The sequence below is a fragment of the Enhydra lutris genome, unplaced genomic scaffold (genome assembly GCF_002288905.1).
Source record: "Enhydra lutris kenyoni isolate GAN:26980312 unplaced genomic scaffold, ASM228890v2 scaffoldscaffold9, whole genome shotgun sequence".
NCBI classification, from domain to species: domain Eukaryota; kingdom Metazoa; phylum Chordata; class Mammalia; order Carnivora; family Mustelidae; genus Enhydra; species Enhydra lutris.
In genome coordinates this window covers 38,482,178-38,506,777 of record NW_019154093.1, presented here as the reverse complement: position 1 = coordinate 38,506,777, position 24,600 = coordinate 38,482,178, and the positions used below count along the sequence as shown (strand labels likewise).

The 24,600-nt window shown below is 36.0% G+C and overlaps 1 protein-coding gene across 1 annotated transcript in view; it reads left to right on the top strand.

Moving 5' to 3' along the window:
• The window catches only part of LOC111143189 (prostaglandin E receptor 3), a 186,404-nt gene that overhangs the window by 112,637 nt on the left and 49,167 nt on the right, over positions 1 to 24,600 (top strand). The gene's annotated exons all lie outside the window — the stretch shown is intronic.

The following is a 24,600-nucleotide window of genomic DNA, read 5'->3' as shown; positions in this document are numbered from 1 at the left end:
TCCAATACCTAAGCATTGAAAGAAAAAGTATACAATGAGTCTAGCTATTAAAACTGGGTAGTTGTGACTTTTCTTACTCCCAGTGTTTGCTCAAGGTACTAACCGCCAGGGAGTCCTGAGGTGGCTACAGTTAGCTCAGTGGCTGGAAGTTGCTGTGGGTGTCTGGGTCAACATGTTACAGTCTGGTTCAATGTTCAGCTCTGGTTCAGAACTTCAGATACCCCTTATCCCACTCCCAGCCAGCTATGTTGAGAATATATACTCTCAATTTCAGAAGCCCTGAAGCCAAAGTCTATTGGCATTTCTTGATATACTTTGGGAACATAAAATAACAATTTATTTAGTTTGGAACAGTTATTTAGTTTGCAACAGCTTCGTCTTTGATATAAATGTAATTGAGGTCCAAAAATCAGAGACGTAAAATAGGACTATATACCTGGAAGCAGATTTTAAACTGATAAGAGATTTCTTTTTTTTTTTTTTAAGATTTTATTTATTTATTTGACAGAGAGAGATCACAAGTAGGCAGAAAGGCAGGCAGAGAGAGAGGAAGGGAAGTAGGCTCCCTGCTGAGCAGAGAGCCCGATGTGGGATTCGATCCCAGGACCCTGAGATCATGACCTGAGCCGAAGGCAGCGGCTTAACCCACTGAGCCACCCAGGTGCCCCGAGATTTCTATTTTTTGAGCAATAGTCCAGAAATGGTTTCCTCTACTTTGAGTTGCTCAAAATAGCTAACTTCCTTTGTTCTCAGACATTACTGTATTTGTCCATATTTCATTTACTCATTCACTAATCTCCCGCCACTGGTAGAAGAAGTATTACTGCAAATACTGTTTATTTTTCCCTTTCTACTGGAGTTTTCGAAGATCCAATAAATCATGGAAGATAAAATTACAAGTTAAAAGTATTGCTTATTTCTCCATCCAGTTACTAGTAACATAAGAAGTAGCAGAGATAAGTGCTCTTCCTTGTAAACTTCTGGAAACTCGGTAAAGAATTACCTTTCCACCTGTTTCCCAGTTTCCCACTCTGACATAAACACCATTTAGAAAAACTGGTTTAGGGTGAAAGCAATGTCATTTCATACAGAGTGATGTGTGTCACAAAGTATTTGATTAACCAGAGTGGCCAAAAACAGTTAATTATTTGGTCAATATTTTACTAGGTTTTTCAGTTACTACCCGTTTTATTTTTAATTACTATTTTCAATTCTCTCCACCTACACAGCTGATGTTTTACATGAATGTGCTTAAATTACAAGGTCAACTGCAAAAGATAAGCCAAAGGTTAAATCATATTTTGTCAGAAACCTGTACCTGGCCTCATTCTTGTAAGGTATGTTTGCAATAAGAGAAAAAAAAAAAAAGATGGCTTTAGGAAAAAACACTCCCCCCTTTTTTTTAACCTCACTAAGTTTCTTTCAAATTGCTTTTTATATAACCACATCCAGACGTGACAACAGGATGATAGATAAGAACTACACAGCTTTTACATTTTGAAGGTAAAAGGGGCCTTTTTTTTAAGATTTTATTTTTATTTCTTTATTTGACAGACAGAGATCACAAGTAGGCAGAGAGGCAGGCAGAGAGAGAGGGGGAAGCAGGCTCCGTGCTGAGCAGAGAGCCCAATGCGGGGCTCGATCCCAGGACCCTGAGATCATGACCTGAGCCGAAGGCAGAGGCTTAACCCACTGAACCACCCAGGCACCGCAAAAGGGGCCTTTCAAAATGGACTTCACCTGAAAAGTGCCAAATTGAAGCACAGCTCTATTAGTCTTCATTACTCCTTTATTTCATAACTTTGGATTAGTCATTAAAAATACCAAATCAGTTATATGTTTTCTAGAACAGAACAGAGCATTCTATACAAGGCCTGTTTACAAAGCTCTAGTTTACAGCTATCTTGAGAAATTTTTATCCCGACTTGTGGTCTGGGGACTCTCTCAGTTCAAAGCTACAATCAGGGGTTTTGCTTAATCAAACCTTAGAATTGGACTTCCTAGTTCCATTGTTACTATGTGTGTTTTTGAAAACAAAACAAAACAAAACAAAACAAAACAAAACAAAACAGTGTTAGGTGTACAATAGAGGAAGTCAACAACTCTATACATTACTCAGTGCTCATCAGGATAACTGTGCTCCTGATCCCTTTCATCTATTTCACCCATCCCCTAACCCACCTCTCCTCTGGGAACCATCTCTTCTCTATAGAAGAGATTTTCTTATTTTTCTTATTTCATTTTTCTTATTTTTCTCTCTCTTTCTTCTCCTTTGTTCACCTGTTTTGTTTCTTATTCTTATTTCTTATTTTTCTCTCTCTTTTTTCTCCTTTGTTCACCTGTTTTGTTTCCTCAGTTCCACATATGAGTGAAATCATATGGTCTTTGCCTTTCTCTGACTGACTTATTTCACTTAGCATTATACCCTCTAGCTCCATCCCTGATGTTGGAAATGGCAAGATTTCATTCTTTTTCATGGCTGAGTAATATTCCATTGTAGATGTATACCACATTTTCTTTACCCATTCATCTATTGATGGACACTTGGGTTACTTCCATATGTTGGCTATTGTAAGTAATGGTGCAATAAATATAGGGGTGCAAATATCTTTTTGAATTAGTGTTTTCAATTTTTTGGGTAAATACCTAGTAGTGGAATTATTGGATCATATGGTAATTCTATTTTTAAGTTTTTGAAAAAGCTTCATGCTGTTTTCCATAGTGGCTGCACCAGTTTGCATTCTCCCCAGCAGTGCATGAGGGTTCCTTTTCCTTGACATCGCTGACAACAATTGATTTTTATGTTTTTGATTTTAGCCTTTCTGACAAGTATGAGGTAGTATCTCATTGTACTTTTGATTTGCATTTCTCTGATGATGAGTGTTGTTGAACATCTTTTCATGTGTCTGTTGGCCACCTGTATGTCTTCTTTGGAAAGATGTTTGTTCACGTCTTCTGCCCATTTCTAAAAGAATTATTTGATTTTTTTGGTGTGGAGTTCTATAAGTTCTTCACATATTTTGGATGGTAACCCTTTACTGGGTTTCATTCATATCATTTGCAAATATCTTCTCCCATTCAATGGGTTGTCTTTTTGCTTTGTTAATGGTTTCCTTTCTGTACAAAAGCTTTTTGTTTTGGTGTAGTCCCCATAATTTAATCTTGCTTTTGTTTCTCTTGCCAAAGTTCCTCCACATCTTTTAAACACATCCTACTACATTAGCAGTTGCATTTAGACATATTTTTTTACATTTTAATTCCAGTATAATTAACATACAGTGTTGAATTAGTTTCAGGTGTATAGTAGAGGGATTCAACAATTCTATACACTACTCAGTGCTCGTTATGGTAAGAATACTCTTAATCCCCTTCAACTATTTCACCCCCTCATCCCCCCTCTGGTAACCATCTGTTCTCTATAGTGAAGAGTCTTTTCTGGTTTGTCTCTTTTTTTCCCTTTGTTCATTTGTTTTTGTTCCTATATTCCACATGTAAGTGAAATCATATGATATTTGTTTTTCCTCTGCCTTATTTTGCTTAGCATAATACTCTCTAGCTCCATCCATGCCATTGCAAATGGCAAGATTTCATTTTTTTATGGCTGAGTAATATTCCTGTGTGTGTGTGTGTGTGTGTGTGTGTGTTTGTGTGTGTGTGTGTGTGGCACATTTGAAGTTAGATATTTTTAACACAATCAACATGATTTATAATCTGGAATTTCTATAAAATGCAGTAGTTTTCAGTCATTTTCATGGGAGAAGACTACTTTTTTTCCAAATTAAATATCTCATGGAAATTATGGTACTTCATGCTTAACAGCTGGTCTCCCAGCTTAAATGTCACTTTTTCTGGGAAGTCATTTTTATCCCATAAACTAGATTTATAATTAATTCTTTATTTTGTAACATAACTTCATGCTTTATGTAAAAAGTAATATAATTTTTATTATATTTATTACTTATTATTACTGCTTATTTATTTTTTATTATTTTTATTTATCATCATTTATTATTATTATTACTGCTTCATGTAAAGCAGTAATATAATACAATAGTAAGACATATTTGGTGAAGTCTGATATACTATGAAAATGCAGTAAAACTGAAATTAAAAAAAATTAGTAAATATTACAGTGTTGGTGTTAAAATGCAATATACTATGATAGTCAAGTAAGAACCCAGTGATTTATAATTAGTTCTTGAGGGATTTTTGTCTGTTTGTGTAATGCTAGAAGTTTCTTGAGGCATAGTTATTATCTTTCTATTACCAATAGTCTCTAGCCCAGTGCCTGTGACATAAAAGGGATTATACACGGTCCCTATTATGGTTTTGTGTGTGTGTGTGTGTGTGTGTGTGTGTGTGTGTATACACACATTATATATACACAAATATATATATATACACACATTAAATATATATAGTATATGAATTACATATACTATATATGTGCATATTGATTATGATAAATGGGTTCCTTCACTAATAACAGAAAATATTCTTAAGCACTACAAGAACAGAACCTTACATAGTGCCTGGTAGATAAAATTGCTTAGTATTTGTAGAAAGAAGAATAATGTCCCTTTAGACATTTCAAGTACCTGTAGCATTCTCTAGTGTACTAGTTGAAAACCATTAGATGAGTGAAGAGGGCACTCACAGGGGAGCTAAATTAAGACATCTGGCTTATAGGTTTGAGTTTGGCATAGCCTCTGTATTTCAGTTACAATTTCTACTTCACTTTACTCATCTAGAGGTACTTGACAACAGGGCCACTAGCTTTTCCACACTTTCCTGATTCTCTTCTCCTTAGCCTTCTTCATGGTGGACAGCATCTAGGAATCCAGTACTGCTCTCTTCACTTTTTATTTGACATGCTGTTTTTTGAGTGATCTCATCTACTTTTGTGGTCTTAGTTACTGGAGCATTGGTGATGTCTGGACCTTATTTCCAGAGCCCACCATTCTTGTGACTCCAGAGGTATTTCTAACTGCTCCCAGAAAATCTCATTTTTATTTATAGCTTCAAACTCTTGGGTATATAACACTACATTCTCTATCATTATACTCCATAATTATGCTTTTTTACTGTATTCTCTGTTTTGATTAAGGGCATTGGTTTGGAAACTAATAGCCATCATAAATGATTGTCATCTCCTTTACATTCTCTAATTCCTGCTGGTCCTATCTCTTCAATGGCTCTCAAGCCAACTTTCTATAATTTGTTCCCAAAACCACTCTATTGAGTTATAACCCCAAGATCTCATATGAATTGCCTCTCCTCTATATATATGCTGATAAACCATCTTACTTCAATTTCATTTTTTATTAACATATAATGTATAATATCTTCTTTTAAAATCAGGAATATAGCATTTCATTCCCCTACTGAAAATATATCAATGGCTCCCATTGTCTGATTTAATAGTCTCTGTGTAGCTCCAGGAGGAGTTTAGTTGAGGTTCAGAAAAAAAATATCAGGACTTCTATTTATATTCAATCTTCTTTATTATGTGATATTTGATATTTACTAAAGACTGTGACATATATACAAGTTATAGAGTATAGTAAAACATGCGTACCTGTGAACTCATCACTCACTTACATCCTAGAATATCACCAGAACTGTTCCATCTACCTCTGCTTTCACATCTCCCCACCTCTTGCTATCACCCACCCATCCCCACCCAAGTCAAATTTAACTTTTTTATGATTTCCTAACCTTTTCATTGGTTTATGACATATGTATTTATTTAGAAATACTATATTGTATAGGTTGCTTGTTTCTAAACTTTTTTAAATGGTACCATACTATGTTTGCTCTTTGTAACTTGTTTCTAAATTCAGTATTATGTTTTAAAGATTTGTTCATAGTGTTGCATGAAGCTGTAGTTCATTTATTTTTACTGAGGAAGAATATGCCACTATACAAATGACTCAAGAGTTATTTATCAGCTCTCTTGCTGATGGATATTTAGACTTTTCCCCCAAGTTTATCTAATATGGGCAATTCTACTATGAGGAGTATTTTTTAAAAGATATTATTTATTTATTTGAGAGTGAGAGAGAGTGAGCAAGGGGAGGAGCAGAGGGAGAGGGACAAACAGACTCTGTGCTGATCACAGTGCCCGATTTGGAGCTCAATCCCCCAACCCTGAGATCATGACCAGAGCTGAACACAAGAGTGGGGCATTGAACTGACTGAGACACCCAGGTGCCCCTATGGTAGTATTAATATATGCTCTTGGGGCACATGTAAAACATTCAAGAATACACCTGGCAGTGGAATGGTTGTATCATAGAACAAATACCCCAAACATAACATATTAGCAGTTATACAAACCATACTTTATTTTAAATGCATTAAAGATATGCAAAGGATGAGTACCCAAAACATTATTTTTTTTCTAAGTAGCAGTGTGTAATCAAAAATGTTTAGAGACCACTGGTTTATAGAATAAAGTAGCACTCCTAGATTTAGAATTAGAATTTCCAAATTCCCTTTCATTTCCATTATTCCTAAGCAAATTCATATGCTCCCGCTGCCATAAGCATCCACTGCTTTTGTCACCATGATAGTACTCACTAGTTTGAGTACCCGTGGTTTATTCCAAGTCAGACTCCTTTATCTAGATTAACAGTCAAAAGCAGAGTTGCAGTCTCTTTCATTTTTGTATCTCTAGTATCTAGTCCAGTGGCTGCATGTAGCAATATATATAATTATATACACATATATATATATATATATATATATGCCACTGGACTAGATACTAGATAGAGATAGATGGATAGATAGATAGATATAGATACATACATACATACATACATACATACATACATATTTATCTATTTAGATATATATGGTGATATATATATGGTGAGTGAACAAATGTAAAATGATAAGAATCACATTTTATATAGGTGAGAAGATAAATGAAGTATCACAAGAAAATCCTGCATACTCTGGAGGAAAAGCATTATACAAATTCAAAGTATTAGTTTTTATGATGGTATTTAATCAATGGTGTTTTAAAGCCTGATATCAAAATACATGTTTTAGTTTGGAATTAATCAGGAAAACCAACCTTAGATGCACTAGCATGATAGAAAAGCAACAGAAAATTCTCTTCTGTCTCTAACTTAGTTCTCTTTATTAATATTTCTAGGAGATGGAGGTTATGTTAGAACAGAAAGATAACTGGACTAAGAATCAGAAAAAGATTTCACTCAGTTCAGTCTTTGGCTAGCCATGTGAGTTTTCACAAGTCATTTAATTTCTCTGATACTCTGTACAATAATTTTAGAGAGCTATTGTTTATTAGCATGTGTCAAGCACAGTGACACGCACTTTATGTGGATTATCTCATTTAATAATATGTATAAATGTTACCTTCACTTTACAGAAGAAGTAAATTAGGATCAGAGAGATTATACAACTTGCTCAAGGTCTTATGGACTCAAGTCACAAGTCATTTAACATCCTTCTGGAGAAATTGGTTTTTTTTAAATCACTATACTATTTTTATCATTTTTAATCATTATACTATTCTACTTTGCCCTGGCTTCTTCCCAGGAACTTTGAAAGGTTCAAATGAGGTAATCTATGTACGAACATCCTGTACTTTAAAAAACTTTACCTGTTCAACAAATATTTAGTTAACACTTAGCACATGCTTTATTCTGTAGTAGATCCTAAAGGGGAAAAAAAAAAAAAAACCATGAATTATAAAGTCAGCATCTGGAAGATTCTGAAGTCTTGAGAGGAGACATAACATCTGTGAAAGACTAACACAGTAGTGACTCCTTTTTCCCTAGGCTCAGAGTCAGGGAAAACTTTAAAAAAGAAATGCCATATGAACTCTAATATGTGAAAAGATGGCTAGGAGTTTTCCAGGTAGAGACTGTTCAAAGCAGTGGAAACAGCAGGAGCAAAGACAGAGAAGGTAAAACACATGATATATAGGAAGTGGTAAGCCAGCCATTAAAACAAAGTACAGGATGTGGGGCAGCATGTAGCAGGAGATAAAGCCAGAAAGAAGTGTAAGTTGGAGACAGATTATAAAGGAGTTGGGAGTTTGGGGTTCTTTTATTGGGTTAATGGTTAGCATAGAAATATTCTAACTAGGCAAGGCAATATGATGTTGACAGTGAGATATATATAGTAATAATAATTATTATTCTTATAGTATTCTTATTCTAATAATACAAATAATTATTCTTAATAATAATTATTCTTAAATTCTTATAAGAATAAAAACGGATAATATTCATAGAACGCTTAATTTGTGCCAATAACTACATTAATACATGTCTGATTTACTTAATCTTCGCAGATAATCTTACTGGTAGGGGTGAAGGGCTAGGAAATCAACTGTTTTGTTTTGTTTTCTGGATATGCATTTATGTAGCAAACGCATTACTTCTTCATTTATGTGAGACGGCTCACAAGAACTCTGGTAGAGATTGGGAGATTAAAGTCTTCAAAAGCTTTCTCAGGTTGCCATTGCTGTGAAGAACTGTAAAACAAGAGGGTGGATTTACAGGGCACTGCGACCAACTGCGAGTACCTGCGGCACTCAACAGAGCTAATGGAGGACTCCAAAGGCACTGAAGTGTCATAGCAGCGTGGCTGGCCCAAACACACAACAGGCTTTGAAGTGTGGACAAATTATTTATTCCCATGCCCTCATGTCTTCAAATCACCACTGACCACAGCTGTCCATTGGTTTTTAGTTTTTTATTTGAATTCAATTTAGTTAACATATACTGTATCATCAGTTCCAGGGGTAGAATTCAGATTCATCAGTTGCATATAACACCCAGTGCTCATTACATCAAGTGCCCTCCTTAATGCTCATTACCCAATTATACCACCACCTCACCCACATCCCCTCCAGCAGCCCTCAGTTTGTTCTCTACAGTTAAGAGTCTTTTATGGTTTGTCTCCCTCCCTGTTTTCATCTTAATTTTCTTCCCTTCCCAACGGTCCTCGGTTTTCTTTCCTAAATTCCACATATGAATGAAATTATATGGTATTTGTCTTTCTCTGATTTATTTCACTTAGCATAATACCCTCTAGTTCCATCCATGTAATTGCAAATGGCAAGATTTCATTCTTTTTGATGGTTGAGTAATATTCTATTGCATATATACCACATCTTCTTTATCCATTCATCTGTTAATGGACATCTGGGCTCTTTCTATAGTTTGGCTATTGTGGACATTACAACTATAAAATTGGGGTGTAGGTGCCCTTCAAATTACTATGTTTGTATCCGTTCTGCTAACCACAGTTTTGCACAACAACAGGCACATGATGCATTGAGTCATGCATTTCTCATATACATGGGAAGTAGCGGGCACTTTTTTTTTTTTAAAGATTTAATTTATTTATTTGACAGACAGTGATTACAAGTAGGCAGAGAGGCAGGCAGAGAGAGAGGAGGAAGCAGGCTCCCTGCCGAGCAGAGAGCCCGATGCGGGGCTCGATTCCAGGACCCTGGAATCATGACCGGAGCCGAAGGCAGAGGCTGTAACCCACTGAGCCACCCAGGTGCCCCGTAGGGGGCACTTTTAACTCCAGACTTTTTACTGCCACTCCAAAGCAAACTAAATCTTATGGGCAAAAGCAGCCCTTGTTCCAGGTAGAAAATACTCTGTCAGTGAGAACCTATGTCCTCCATATGTAGTACAGGGAGGTTGAGTGTGAGTTTGTCATGTTGGAATCCTAGCCTCATAGCTCCCCTTCTTTCTCTACACCAGGAAACAAGCTGTGCTGGCTCTTCTACCCAATGAATGTCCTTTTTGATGGGCAGAGGGGTATTTGTCAGAGACCCAGAAGCTTCCTCCAGGGATATGCTTCTCTGTCCGTATATTTACTTGGACAATAGCTTGGACTTGACAACCACACAGATCCTGTTGTTTAGGCCTGCACAGATACTTGTTGTTAGCAAGAAACCACATGAAACAAATGATGATCCAGATTTGGTAGCAAAGAAACAGTGCCCTGGGAGTGGGCACAGACTGAGAGCCCGTTAGGCACATGGTTGTGACACTTCCTCTTTTGTACATTCAGAAATGTGCACACGTTTTTCTGGATCTATCCCTATCTCTGCCACTAAGTTTTATGCCCATTGAGGGCAAAACTTTTCTATTTTTAAAAATTGCCTTGTACTTAGAATAGTACTTACAACATAATAGACTCTTCATAAATCTCTTTCACTCGTCTATGAAAAAAATTCTGAGCACCTATCATTTATTTGCAATTCAAATAAATAAGTGAATGAGTGAGTGAATGCAAAAGCAGATGAAGAGCTCACAATAATTGCAGTGCCTAAAACGAAACTTTACCAGCTTCCTTAACTGCCTTACATGTCACCAGTATACTGGTAGGGGTTTGCTGTGTATAGAACTTGTGTCAGGTCAGCAACTTACAGTAGTTGTCAGGATTCTTGATTTCTCCGTTAGTGCTTCTTGTCCTTCTCTATCTAACTACAACTAATGCTCAGTAATAAAATATGAATGACAGATCCCGAATTTAGGGTTCTTGTTTCAGAACGTAGAACAGAAGCTAACATGTACTTTGTTTCTAGGATATGTTCTTTTACAAGTTATTTCATTTAATTCTTAAAATAATTATCTGAAGAGGTGGTATCATCCCTATTTAACATCTATAAGGAAACTAAATTCATACATCTATTGGCAAACAGAGGCAGCTTTTATCTTGTTTCATATAATTGTTCACATATGTGTTTTCATCTCTTGAGTAGGTTTGTTGAAAAAGGCTTTCTTGGGGTGCCTGGGTGGCTCAGTGGGTTAAAGCCTCTGCCTTTGGCTCAGGTCATGATTCTGGGGTCCTGGCATAGAGCCCGCATCGGGGATCTTTGCTCAGCAAGGAGCCTGCTTCCTCCTTTCTCTCTGCCTGCCTCTCTGCCTACTTGTGATCTCTGTCTGTCAAATAAATAAATAAAAATCTTTAAAAACAGAAAGAAAGAAAGAAAAGGGCTTTTTTTAACAACAACAACAAAACCCCCTCAATCTTTGGCTTTGTGTCTATCTCTAAAACTCCCATATTATTTATACTTTGGGCTATGGACATTGATACTATATGTCAACATGCAAACATAATCTGGGGGAAAAACAAAGTAAACCATAATTAATCATTAACACCTTGGTTCAGTTTGTTTTCTGAGATTTCCTTTAGCAAGCAGAACCCTGAGAAAGTGAAATCTTGGTCCAAAGTATCTTGAAGCCCTGCCCAGTCACAGTGAGCCTTTGGAGTTCTAAAGAACTGTATTACAGGAGGGATAGAAATCTGCCAGTCCTCCATTCTCTAGCACATTGAGAGGGTTGTCATTAAAAACAGAAAATTGACCAAAAGGTTGGAAAAGTGAGGTTGACAAGTTTAGTGTGGAGTAGAAAATGGATCCTCAACTTCGAAAGATCCTCCAGAGACAGTCTGTTTCTTGAACATTCACTTTGCATTGTCACTTATATTCTTTTAAAAAACTCCAGCAGTTTCTACACACAAAAGAGAAATTGAAACAAATGTTAAGATTAATCAGGCCCCCAATTCTTAGCCCCAAGAATCGCCACAATCAACAGAGACTCTGCAAAGGACAAAAAGGTGACCTTATGAACCAGCCCTGCCCCAGTAAGGTGTAGGGCTCCTTTGTCATTTGTAAAGATACATCTTTTCACCCTAGGCTGCTGGAAATTAAAATTTCTGATAAGATATTTAAGATCACTTTGTGGCTATGATAACTAGATATCCAACCTAATCTGTTAAAATACTTTAAAAAAATAGTTTGGACATTTTAAATGAAACTTCCTTTGCAACTTTTCTGGCTTTTATTTTTCTCTCTACTGCATAGAGTATAAAATAGTGCTTCCATTAAACACAGACTCAGAAAGCAATAGTCTTATCCTATATTTATTTTCTTTAACATATTAGCAACAGCAAAACTCAAAGTGAAAAGTAAGTATTTTTCTTCAACAAAAGCAGAGATTAAAAATGCCTATTCGACTGCCTGAATTTTAGTTACTGTAAAGGATAAAATAGCCCAATGATTTCCTGCCTGAGTTGAAATGATATCTAGTCATTTAAATACATACAAGTCAACATATCAGACAGGTGCTGAAAATCTAAATGATGTCCTAACTAGGCAAATATGCTCTGTAAGATATGCTTTCCACTCTCTGTGTTTACTGACCAGCTGTGTTTCTGAATTTCTCAGCTCCTCTTGGGTTACTGGAAGAGGTATTTCGTGATAGTTTCTGAGAATTAGGAAAAATGAAGGACCAGATTCTTTATAGCATGACCCAATAGACCATCACTGGAATATACAGACTGGAGAAATTTCCTTTTTTAGAAAGGGAAAAACAGGCAAAATTATTCCTTTGTCATCATTTCAGAATTCAACATTGTTTGGGTTGAGTTAGATCCTTGCAGCCCAAATTGCAGGACAGAATTCAAATGGTTCAAATGATTAGAGAAATAAATTGCAATGGGCCTGGCAGGTGGAGGAATGGGGATGTGGAACCCATGCTTTGCAGATGGCCTCCTTGAACAGAATATACCATCATTCTAAATGAGCCCAGGGAGCAGTTCCAGGCTGTGTCATTAATGATTCAACTTCTTACTGAAAATCAGGGCCTCTGTTCTTATTTCTGGATAAATTTTCAAGAAACGATGTCTGTTTCATTGATAGAGATACTTTAAACTTAAATGTAATAGCAAAATTCTCCCTTTCTCTCTGCTTCATTTTGCTTGGGCAGTTGGGTCTCGTGCAACTGGTGTCTAAGGAGGTCAACTACGTATCAGCTATCATCGTTTGTTTCAGGAACTACAATAAGAAGTGTACTACCAATTGGAAGACTATGTTCAAAACCCAACCACAGAATCAGCATGCTAGTGCTGTCAGAAGCCATAGGACAGTCTATTCTAATGTATTCTTATTTTTGATGAGAAGAGAGAGGGCCCAGAACTTTGAAGGGACTTGCCCAGAACTACACAAAATGTTTAAGTACAGCACAATGAGATTCTGATCCTTAGTTCCTATAATTCAAGTACAGAATGACCAATGCATAATCAAAATACTTAAGATGCTAGACAGAAAAGGTAAATTCCTGTTTGGGAACAAAGTGAACAGCTTCCAAACTAGATTGGCTTTGAGTTTTGGCAGAAATTGACCAAATGAACAATTATATTCAAGGCTCTTAATAACTGCTAACATTCAAAAACTAAAGTTTATTCTTTTAGAGACTGTTAGCAAGTTGGCAGAAGATAATCAGGCTCTCCAAACTAAACTGATACAACCTAACTCCAAATTTTATGATCTTAACCAGTATACTATATTTGTATCCACATCTTTTCCTTCTCAGTTATTTTTAGAACAATAATTCTTTTAAGATCTTTGGAATTCTTAATCAGTGTACTTTCTTTCCAAGCTCCCCATTTATGCATTTGTTCAACTCACTTATTCAACAGACATATAGAAGTTACCATGTACCGGGGCGCCTGGATGGCTCAGTGGATTAAAGCCTCTGCCTTCGGCTTAGGTCGCTCAGGTCATGATCCCAGGGCCCTGGGATTGAGCCCTGCTTCGGGCTCTCTGCTCAGCAGGGAGACTGCTTCCTCCTCTCTCTCCACCTGTCTCTCTGCCTACTTGTGATCTCTGTCTGTCAAATAAATAAATAAAATCTTAAAAAAAAAAAAAAGTTATCACGTACCAGATGCAAAGATGTAAATGGCAGCTTTTCTCCTAAGAGTTCAGAGCCTTGTAAGGAGAACATAAATTGTGACAGAATTACAATTCAAATATCTGAGACTGAAATTCATGCACTCTTGAGAATCATCTGCACAGTTCTGTGATTTTCTCTAATAAGGCAAATTACAATATGCTCATATGTAAATGCTCCTCACACTAAACTCCTGAGGTAGAAGAATAAGCAAAGGTCTAAAAGAGATTAAAATGATGTCAGTAAATTTCAGGGATCATATCTGTTTTGTTCATCACTGTGACTTGCACATACACTGGGAGCTCAGTGAATATCTGACTGAAAGGCTGAACGTAGCTAGCAAATGTCAAAACTGTGCCTTAAACTGAGGTGTCCTAATCTTGAGTCAGGATTTATTCTGTTGCATTGATTTTCAGTATCAGCTGTGAGCATTACCTCTCTTTGCTCTTCAGAGCAAGAGCTCTCATCTATCTTGAGTCCCATCTACTTGAGATAAAACATTCCAATTAATTAATGCTTATGAAGCTATTAATTAATATATTAACAAACTTAAGAACAGTCTCTGTTGAGATAGAAGATGATTGGTTCTCTAGGTGTTGCACCTCTGTTGAGTAGGTAATTTTTATCAGGGGGTCCAACAGATCATATCAGAGAGATGATCACACTGCTCCCTGGTAGAATGCAAGCCTCATGAATCCTGTGGCAAGTTTATGGGAACAGTGATGAACCAGATATGTGACATTTTCTAATGGTAAACAGCTATAAATTTGTTCCTGAAATGCCCATGTTTTTCATCATTAAGTGATGGACATTATAAAAATAACAGTTATGATGGTATCAAGGATGACCATAATGAGGCTGATAATAATTTTTATTTATTTATTTTTTTAAAGATTTTATTTATTTATTTGACAGACAGAGATCACAAGTAGGCAGAGAGGCAGACAGAGAGAGAGAGGGAAGCAGGATCCCCACTGAGCAGAGAGCCCTATGTGGGTCTCGATCCCAGGACCCTGGGACCATGACCAGAGCCGAAGGCAGAGGCTTTAACCCACTGAACCACCCAGGTGCTCTGATTATAATTTTTAAAAAGGCTATCACTTATTGAGATTCAACTATATTCCAGTGATGTGACAAGTCATTTGCATGTTATTTCAAACAAATCCTAACAATTCCATGACATTGAATATATTATCAATTCCAGTTTACAGATGATGGAGGCACAATGGCTTCCATTAACTCCAAATATTCAGTAAATACAATTTAGTTTTAAAAGATTATACTGTTTTCCCTCTCTTTTACTTACAGCCACATCCATCTATTCCTAAGCTGTACACACATGATATTAGATAGAATACAGGTGTGTCAGCTGTAACAAAACCCAAATGAACAGTCAATTTAGCAAAATATTGAAAACCATGTAATAATTCCCAACTAATTCTGAGAAGTTGGCATTACTATGATACCAAAACCAGAAAGAGCCATTAAAAGAATACAAACTATAGACCAATATTTCTCATGAACACAAACACAAAAATTATTTTAGAAGTTTTAGTCAATCAAATCCAATAGTACACAAAAAGTATAACACATCATGACCGAGTTGAGTAGTCCTGGAAAAACAAAGCGGTCTAACATTCAAAAATTGATTAATGTAATTAATCCTGTCAAAAGACTAAAGAACAACCATATGATCATCTCAATACAGAAAAAGCATTTGAAAAAATATAAGATTCTTTCCTGATAAAATCTCTCAGCAAACCAGAGGTTAAAGGGAACTTCCTTAATCTGATAAATGACATTAATGAAATTCTGTAGCTTAGTATCATCCTTAGTGGTCAAAAACTGAGTGCTTTCCTCCCAAGATAAAGAATGAGACAAAGGTTAAATTTTATTATTTTATTTTATTTTTATTATAATTCCAGTATCATTAACATACAGTATTATTTTAGTTTTAGGTGTCCAATACAGTGATTCAACAATTCTACACATTACTCAGTTCTCATCACAGTAAGTATACTATTAATCTCCTTCATTTATTACACCCATCCCCCTCCCACCTCTCCTCTGACAACCACCAGTTTGTTTGCTATAGTTAAGAGTCGGTTTTTGGGTTGTCTCTTCTTTTCTTTGCTTGTTTGTCTCTTCTCATAAATTCAACATACAAATGAAATCATATAGTGTTTGCCTTTCTCTGACTGACTTATTTCACTTAGCATTATACCCTTTAGATCCATCCATGTCGTTGCAAATTGCAAGATTTCATTCTTTTTATGACTGAGTAATCTTCTATTGTGTATATATATGCCACATCTTCCTTATCCATTCATCTGTCGAGGGATGCTTAGCTGCTTGCATATCCTGGCTATTATAAATAATGTTGCAATAAACATAAGGGTGCATATATCTTTTCAAGTTAGTATTTTCATATTCTTTAAAATACTCAGTAGAGGAAATACTGGATCATATGGTAATTCTATTTTTAATTTTTGAGGAATCTTCATATTTTCCACAGTGGCTGCACCAGTTTGCATTCCCATCAATGGTGCACAATGGTGCACAAGAGTTCATATTTCTCCACATCTTCACCAACACTTGTTGATTCTTGTGTTTTTGATCTTAGCCATTCTGATACATGTGAGGTGATAACTCATTGTGGTTTTTGACTTGCATTTCCCTAATGATAAGTGATTTTGAGCATTTTTCTCATGTTTGTTAGCCATGTAGATGTCTTCTTTTGAGGGGTGCTTGGGTGGCTCAGTGGGTTAAAGCCTCTGCCTTTGGCTCAGGTCATGATCTCGGGGTCCTGGGATCAAGACCCGCATTGGGCTCTCTGCTCGGCAGGGAGCCTGCTTCCTCCTCTGTCCCTGCCTGCCTCTCTGCCTACTTGTGATCTCTCTCTCTGTCAAATAAATAAATAAAAATTTTTAAAAAATAGATGTCTTCTTTTGAGAAATGTCTGTTCATGTCTTCTGCCCATTTTTTAGTTGGATTACTTGGTGGGTTTTGATGTTGAATTGTATAAGTTCTTTATATATTTTGGATACTAGCCCTTCATCAGTGGTCCGGTTTCATTCTTTTGGATGTAGCTGTACAGTTTTCCCAACACCATTTGTTGAAAAGACTTTTTCCTATTGCATATTCTTGCCTCCTTTGTCAAAGATTAATGGTCACATATGTGTGAGTTTATTTCTGGAGTTTTTATCCTGTTCCATTTATCTGTGTGCTGTTTTGTGACAGTACCATACAGTTTTGACTAATACAGTTTGTAGTATAACTTGAAATTTTCGATTGTGATAGCTCCAATTTTATTATTACCTCCAGTTTTTAAATTATTATTATTATTATTATTAAGCAATTATTTTATTGCTTTGGTTATTTGGGGTCTTCTGTGGTTCCATACAAATCTGGGGAGTATTTGTTCTAGTTTTATGAAAAATGTTGTTGGTACTTTGATAGGGATTGCATTAAATTCATAGACTGCCTTGGGGTTGTGGAAATTTTAATAAAATTTGTTCTTCCAATCCATCAGCAAGGAATATCTTCTCATTTGTTTGTGCCATTTTCAATTTCTTTCATCAGTATTTTATGTTTTTCAGAGTATAGGCCTTTCACCTCTTGCTAAGTTTATTCCTAGGTGTTTTATTATTTTTTATGCCATTGTAAATGGGATTCTTTTCTTAATTTCACTTTCTGCTAATTCATTATTAGTGTATAGAAATGTATCAGATTTCTATATATTGATTTTGTATCCTGCAACCTTACCAAATTCATTTATGAGTTCTAGCAATTTTTTGGTGGAGTCTTTAGGGTTCTCTATATAGAGTGGCATGTCATCTGTTAATAGTAGAAGTTTTACTTTTTCCTCTCCCATTTGGATGTCTTTTATTTCTTTTTCTTGTGGCTAGAACATCTAGTACTATGTTGGATAAAAGTGGTGAGAGTAGACATCCTTGTCTTATTCCTGATCTTAAGGGGAAAAGCTCTCAGTTTTTCACCATTGAGTGTGATGTTGGCTGTGGGTTTTTCATATATGGCCTTTATTATGTTGCCATGTTCCCTCTAAACCTACTTCATTTTATCATGAATAAGATGTTGAACCTTGCCAAATGTTTTTTCTACATCTATTGAGATGAACAAATGGTTTTTATCCTTTCTTTTGTTGATGTGATGTATCAATATTGAACCACCTTTGTATTCCAGAAACAAGTCAAAGTTACATTTTAAAAATAAATTGTTCTTTATACTAGCAACAAATAATTATAAGAAAAATTAAAAGACAATACCACTTATAATAGCACCAAAAATATAAAACAGGGATAAATTTGATAAAATATGCACAAAACATTGCTGAAAGAAACTAAAGAAGACCTAAATGGAGAGATATATTATGTTCATAGAATGAAGACTCCATATTGTTAAGATGATAGTCCTCCCTGAATTTATCTACAGATTTAAGGCAATTCCAATCAAAATCCAATGAGTTTTTCTATAAAATGGTAAACTGATAGTAAAATTTGTAAGAAAATGCCAAAAAACCTAGAATAGCCAAAGTGACTTTGGAAAAAGAGTAAAATTAAAGGATTTATAAACCTAACTTCAAAAGTGATTATAAAGCCAAAGTAATCAAGACAGCATGATACTGACGTAAAGATAAAAATATAGATCAGTGAAAAAGAATAGGAATTCAGAAACAGTTCTACACAGCTATGTTCAATTTATTTTTGACAAAGGTGCCGAAACAACTAAATGGTGAAAGAATAATCTTTCCAACAATAGTTTTAGAATAATTGAATAGCCATATGTGAAACAAAACAAAAATAAATAAATAAATGAAAGCTCTTTACTTTTACTTCATACCCTATACAAAAATTAACTCAAAATGTATCATGGAATTAAATATGTAAGAGTTAAGACCATAAAACTCTAGGAAAAAAATATAGCCTAAGATCTGGGTCACCTTAGCAAAGGTTTTTTAAAGTCAAAAACAAAAAGTACTTGCTATTAAATTTTAAAAATTACAATTTGGAATCTTTGAAATTAAAACTTTCTGCTTCTCTGAAGGTACTGTTAAGTGAAAAGGCAAACCAAAGCATAAGAGCAAAGATGTGTAGACACATATCAGTAGAGACAAAGGATTTGTGTCTATAATATACAAAAAAAACCTCTTACAACTCAACAATGAGACTAACATTGTAATAAACAATAAGCAACAGATTTGAATAAATACCTCACCCAAGAAATTTTATGAATCAAAAACAAGCATCTGAAATACGCACAACACAATTAGTTATTAGGGAATTGAAAGTTAACTACACACCCACTATAGTGGCTAAAAATAAAGACTGATCATACCAAGAGGCCAAAAGATATAGTTTGTTAACTGTGCCATTATGTACCCAGCTAAAACTCATACCATTACAATAAGGAGTAAGAGTCTAGAAGTCTCTACGCTCCAAATATAAATGTATTATATGAAATTTCACTTGAACCAATCCAGTAAGCTCCTGATTATGTCACAGTTTTTAAAGGTCATAGACCAGAAACATTCTCTATTTCTTTATTTCTGTTACAAGATGGAAAGTGCTAGGTGCTACAACGAGGAACAAAGGAATGGTCTCCTGGCTCCTATATTCAGAGTTCAAAGCTGCACAGATGTTGAATTGTGAAAATTGCCTAGGATTTTGTAGCATGTTGTAATCATGTTATCTCCTCAAGAATGCCCAAATCACTAAAACTTTGAGTTCTTTGATCCATGGCCAACCAAGTCCATCAATATTACCTCAACTCTGCACAACAGTTTAGATCTTAGTAAAACATTAGAGCAATTTTTGATGTTACTATTATCTATTTTCTGAGGAAGGTTTTCTTTTCTGATCATGACTGTGAATATTTAGGCTCATGAAAGGACCAAGAAATTATATAGTACTTAAAAAGAAGAAGAAGAAGAAGAAGAAGCAGTAGTAGTCTCTTTTCTCTCTTAAGGTTCCTTACTAAAAAACAATTGTAATCTGTTGAAAGTGAAAAGTGCTATAAACATTATTCATCTGGTTCCTTTTATTCACTGTAGAATAAAAAACAAACACATTTTTCATTTCCATTTCATTTCATACTATTGCCCCTCTGAGTTTTACAGAGTTTCAATAAATCTAACCTCATCTAAACTTTTGCTAAAATTGGCTTAAAAAACTCCAGTATATACGTTCCTATCTCCCTCTTGACCTCCCCTTTACAGTACAGTCAATTCTACAAGCCTACATTTTTTGTCTGAAAGGTTTATTTTTTCCTCTCTTTTCACTGAACTCACATTTTCCAAGTACTTTAAATTCAAAAGTTAATATGGACCATTCTAAGGGAGAGAGGATCAGGATGAAGAGAAGAAAATACAGTGTCACATGGAAACTACCAGATTTCTAGAATTTAGCGAGAAAAGAGTCTTAAGATAATCTATTCCCTTGATCCCATAAGAGTATTTGATGTTATGAAAATGTGTGCTCAAATTCTTGGTTTGAAAAAGAAGAGTTGTCATTATAATTACGGAGGAGGAACTTTGCAGTGACTGAGTGTAACAGAAAAATCAGAAAATAGGTACAGTGAGTCACCAAAATATTAGATACAACTGTCTCTAACCTAGCTTTTTGATTGTATCTCTATTGTTCTACTACTCTGATATTTTGTTCAGGTTAAGCACATTCAAGTTTCATTTGACATCCTTTTCTGGTGGCTTTTGTGATACCTAATTAGGATCACCAGTACATTGTTTAGTGCCATTGTTTTTTAAATCAGTACTTGTTGATCTGTTTCTTCTATTTTTTAAACGTTACCTTTTTGCAAGCATTCTTAGCAGAATGGATGGTTATAATATTTTTTAAAAATATTTTATTTTTTAAACATGAAGTTAGGTCTAATGGCTTTTAGATATTTGTATTTCCATGGGCAACACTAATGTTCTGATTTTTAACGTATTCATTCAGAGTCAGAGTCAAACGCTTCCAACCATTGTTTAGTATCCTGGATATAACTGGTGGGACCAGAGGACATGGCACATGTTTTAGGGATCTGCCGACAGATCCCACAGCTGTGACACTGTCAGTCAGCCCATGTGCTTTTGGGCAGAACACAAATGTCATTTAGACTTTGGCAACAGAAAAGGCAAATGAGATAATTTTGAGCACAGGAAATTCTTTCTAATCAAAACTGCAGACCTTCATTTTCCTAGGGAAGTGCTTTCCTTTCACTGTTTTCTGTAAGGTAATAAGGTTGTGAAAATGTTGAAATTGTTATTTATTAGCACTTACTGACAATAGTAATGGGCAACAATTATTGGATGCCTGATAAACTCCAGGCAATATACTGGTTGTTACTTACATGAATTATCTCAATTGATCCTCACATTAATTCTATGAAGCTTGTACTATGATAATCTTTGTTTACAGATGAAGACATTGAACTCACGGTTGGAAAGTGGTAAAGCTGGCACTCCAATTCAGTCCTCTGTTTTTTTTTTTTTTTCTTTTTAAAGATTTTATTTATTTATTTGACAGACAGAGATCACAAGTAGGCAGAGAGGCGGGCAGAGGGGGAGGGGGGTAGCAGACTCCCTGCTGAGCAGAGAACCCAATGTGGGGCTCGATCCCAGGACCCTGGGACCATGACCTGAGCCAAAGGCAGAGGCTTAACCCACTGAGCCACCCAGAGCCCCAGTCCTCTGATTCTTAATCTATATATTTCCTTGCCAAACCCTCTGCAATAAAAGAAAATGAAGACAATTCATACTCCTTACAGGAAGACTTCTTTAACTTGATATATTTTTCTTTTCCTTTCTTGTAATACCATATATGGCACACACGGCCATTCAAAGACATTTTTTAAAGCCTACAATAAAAACATCTTTGTCAATAGCTATTGATAGGATCGAGTATTTCATTTCTCTTGTGAAGTAATGTATCTAGAGACCAGCTGGCATGGACCTCCCTTCCTAGCTTCATTTTCTGCAAACTCTACACATCAAACTGTAATCCTGCGAGCTCTTACACTTCTAGAATGTCACATATGCTTCTGTATTTATCTTCTGCATTTATCTGTACGTTAGGATCTTTTCATGGGATCTTCTGAGAAAGAATTGCTCCTTCCTCTGTGATCCCATGTCAATTTGTATATATCTTAATTACACATATTTTTAGTATAGCTTTTTGAAAGAGTGACATATATTTAGGTTAAAGAATTAAAACAGTAAAAAAAAAATGGTTTACAATTTACAATGTAAATTTGTCTCCTGTGCATGCCACACAGGCCTCTCCTAAGGCAATAGCTATTCCCATGATACTAACACACAGAGAAACATATATGTACACCTAGCTTTTTGGATTTTGTAAGATTGGAAACCTGTCTAGCAAATACAGTGTTCTTCACCTTGCTTTCTTCACATAACAATACCTTGGGCTTTTTTCTGTATTAACATATAAACCTTATTATTTTTAATAGCTCTGAATATTTTAATATGACCTACCATAATTTACCTAACTGGTTTTCCATGAGGGTCATTTCGTTTGTTTCTAGCTATTACAAAGATCCTGCTACAATTATCCTGGTATGGATATAGAGAGTGGATAATGATGGGCCTTAAAGTTTGATTTCCTGGGTTTGAATCTTGGCTTTGCTCTTATAGTTTTAAGTGTTTAACCTCTGTATGCCCCAGTTTCCTCTTATGTAAAATGGGGATTCAGTAGTAATTTCAGAGGGTTCTTCTGAGGATCAAATGAATTACTCTGTGAAAGGAACTTTAATGTCTAGTATATAGTAAGCACTGGATGGTGTTTACTACTATAATCATAAAGATCATATGTCTTTGGGCACATGTGTGAGTCTCTCTTTAGGACATATTTCTGCAAGTGAATTCTTGGGGCAAAAGGTATGTGCAAGTTTAATAAAGTTTAATAAAAAACCATCTTGATTGGGTTCCTTTAGAAAAAAACCCTGAGACGAGGACTCAAATACAAATAGTTCATGTAGGCAGTAAAGGAAAGCCCAACAGGGGAGTGGGAAAATGAGAGAGGGAAGGAAAGGGGCCAGTAATAGGTATATCACAAGCCATTCACTACTTTGAGTATTTGGAGCTCAGTCCTTCTGAAACCCTTAGAAACTCCAGGAGACACTATTGACACAAGTCTCAGAGTTAACCTATTCAGAGGGTGAAGGAGCTGGACTATGGGTACACTGACTCCTGTCCTGTCAGGTCAGTCGTTGTCTGAGGGCCATTGTGTGATCCTGGGAGCCGAGATATCTGAGGACGGAGCACCTCTGCCTTGGGTTCGGGTAGTAATGGGATTGTCTGTAGATAATTTTAAAAGAGTAACATGGGGCACCTGGGTGGCTCAGTGGGTTAAAGCCTCTGCTCAGCAGGGAGTCTGCTTCCCCCTCTCTCTCTCTGCCTGCCTCTCTGCCTACTTGTGATCTCTATCTGATAAATAAATAAAATCCTTAAAAATAAAAATTAAAATTAAAAGAGTAATGAAATAGACCAAAAGTCATTCTAAATGTGACATCATGATGTGCTGGAAATTCTCTATAACATTAAGTATAAAATACTCCTCCCTTCACAAGCGTTCCCCACTTTGCTTCCCTCTATCCTACTGCCAGGAGGGATTAACTCCCCCACACTTCTGGTCTACTTCACAGTGCAGGCAAAGTGGGTTTTGTTGGCCAGAGAAGGGAAGAAACACAGGTGTGCTAGTCGGAGGCCCTGCCAGCATGGACTGAAGGGCAAGGGAGAGAGAATATGGTCAGAGTACCAACAGCATCTGCTACAGTTAAACCTGCCTTCACTTAAATCATCTACACAAGTGCATGAACATTTGTATCACTTCAACTTCTGCCCTTAGTATTGAGCATATCCCCTCTCTGTAGTCTTTTATGACCACCCCTGAGTGGAAATATGTTGCCTAAGCAGTCTATTTTTAGCTCACATGATATATTGAGCCAACTGTGAATCAGAGCTGGGTTTTATCATCCTCTGACAACTGGTTATAGGAGCACTCTGAAACCATGGGTGTGACCCAAGGGAGATACACTGGTTTAACAAGTTAGGTAATAAGGGGGGCCTGGGCCACCAGGTCATATAACTTAGCTGTTCATGTCTCATCACAAATGTACCATTCACTGCATGATGGGTTCCTGCTGCACCAGCCCAACCAAATGACTTGGAGGATCTGACAGTAGCCAGCTAGTGAAGAGGAGCTCTAGTCAAGTGATCAGGTGATGTCTAATAATTAGGCAAAGTTTCTACTAGGTCCAAGTAGAACCAAAAGCTGCTTTTTGAATGGTAAAGAGTTCTTTGAAGACTTTTGGCTTGCTTATTGTATCTGATTGATAGGTGAGCGCTTATTTTTTTTCTTAGTATAGCTATGACACTGACAGCAACGCTACTGTCCTTATAATTCTCATTATCACCTATTCCGTCATATTCTAGAGATATTGCATAAATGCATTGATGCCCCGCATCCCAACACATTGTAGTAAGTGCTGATGTCATGAGGAAATCAGGCCATATGCACTGAAATGAGGGGTGCAGAGATACAGACAAGGCTCCATCAGCTTCTGCTACACTGTTACCAAAGTATCTTCCAAAGAAGGCATTTCATTTTCCATGTTCATCAACAAAATGTAAGATAGGTGCTTTTATGCATCTTTACCATCTCAGTTGATTATGAAATGTTTGCTTGCTAATCTGATAGGTTTTTAGAAATGATACCTCATCGCTGTATTGCGTGTATTTCTTTATCGTAAAGTTACACCTATTGTCACACACAGGAAAACCACTGATGTCTTTCACTATGAGAAATCCCCTGGCAATCCCTTTTATATG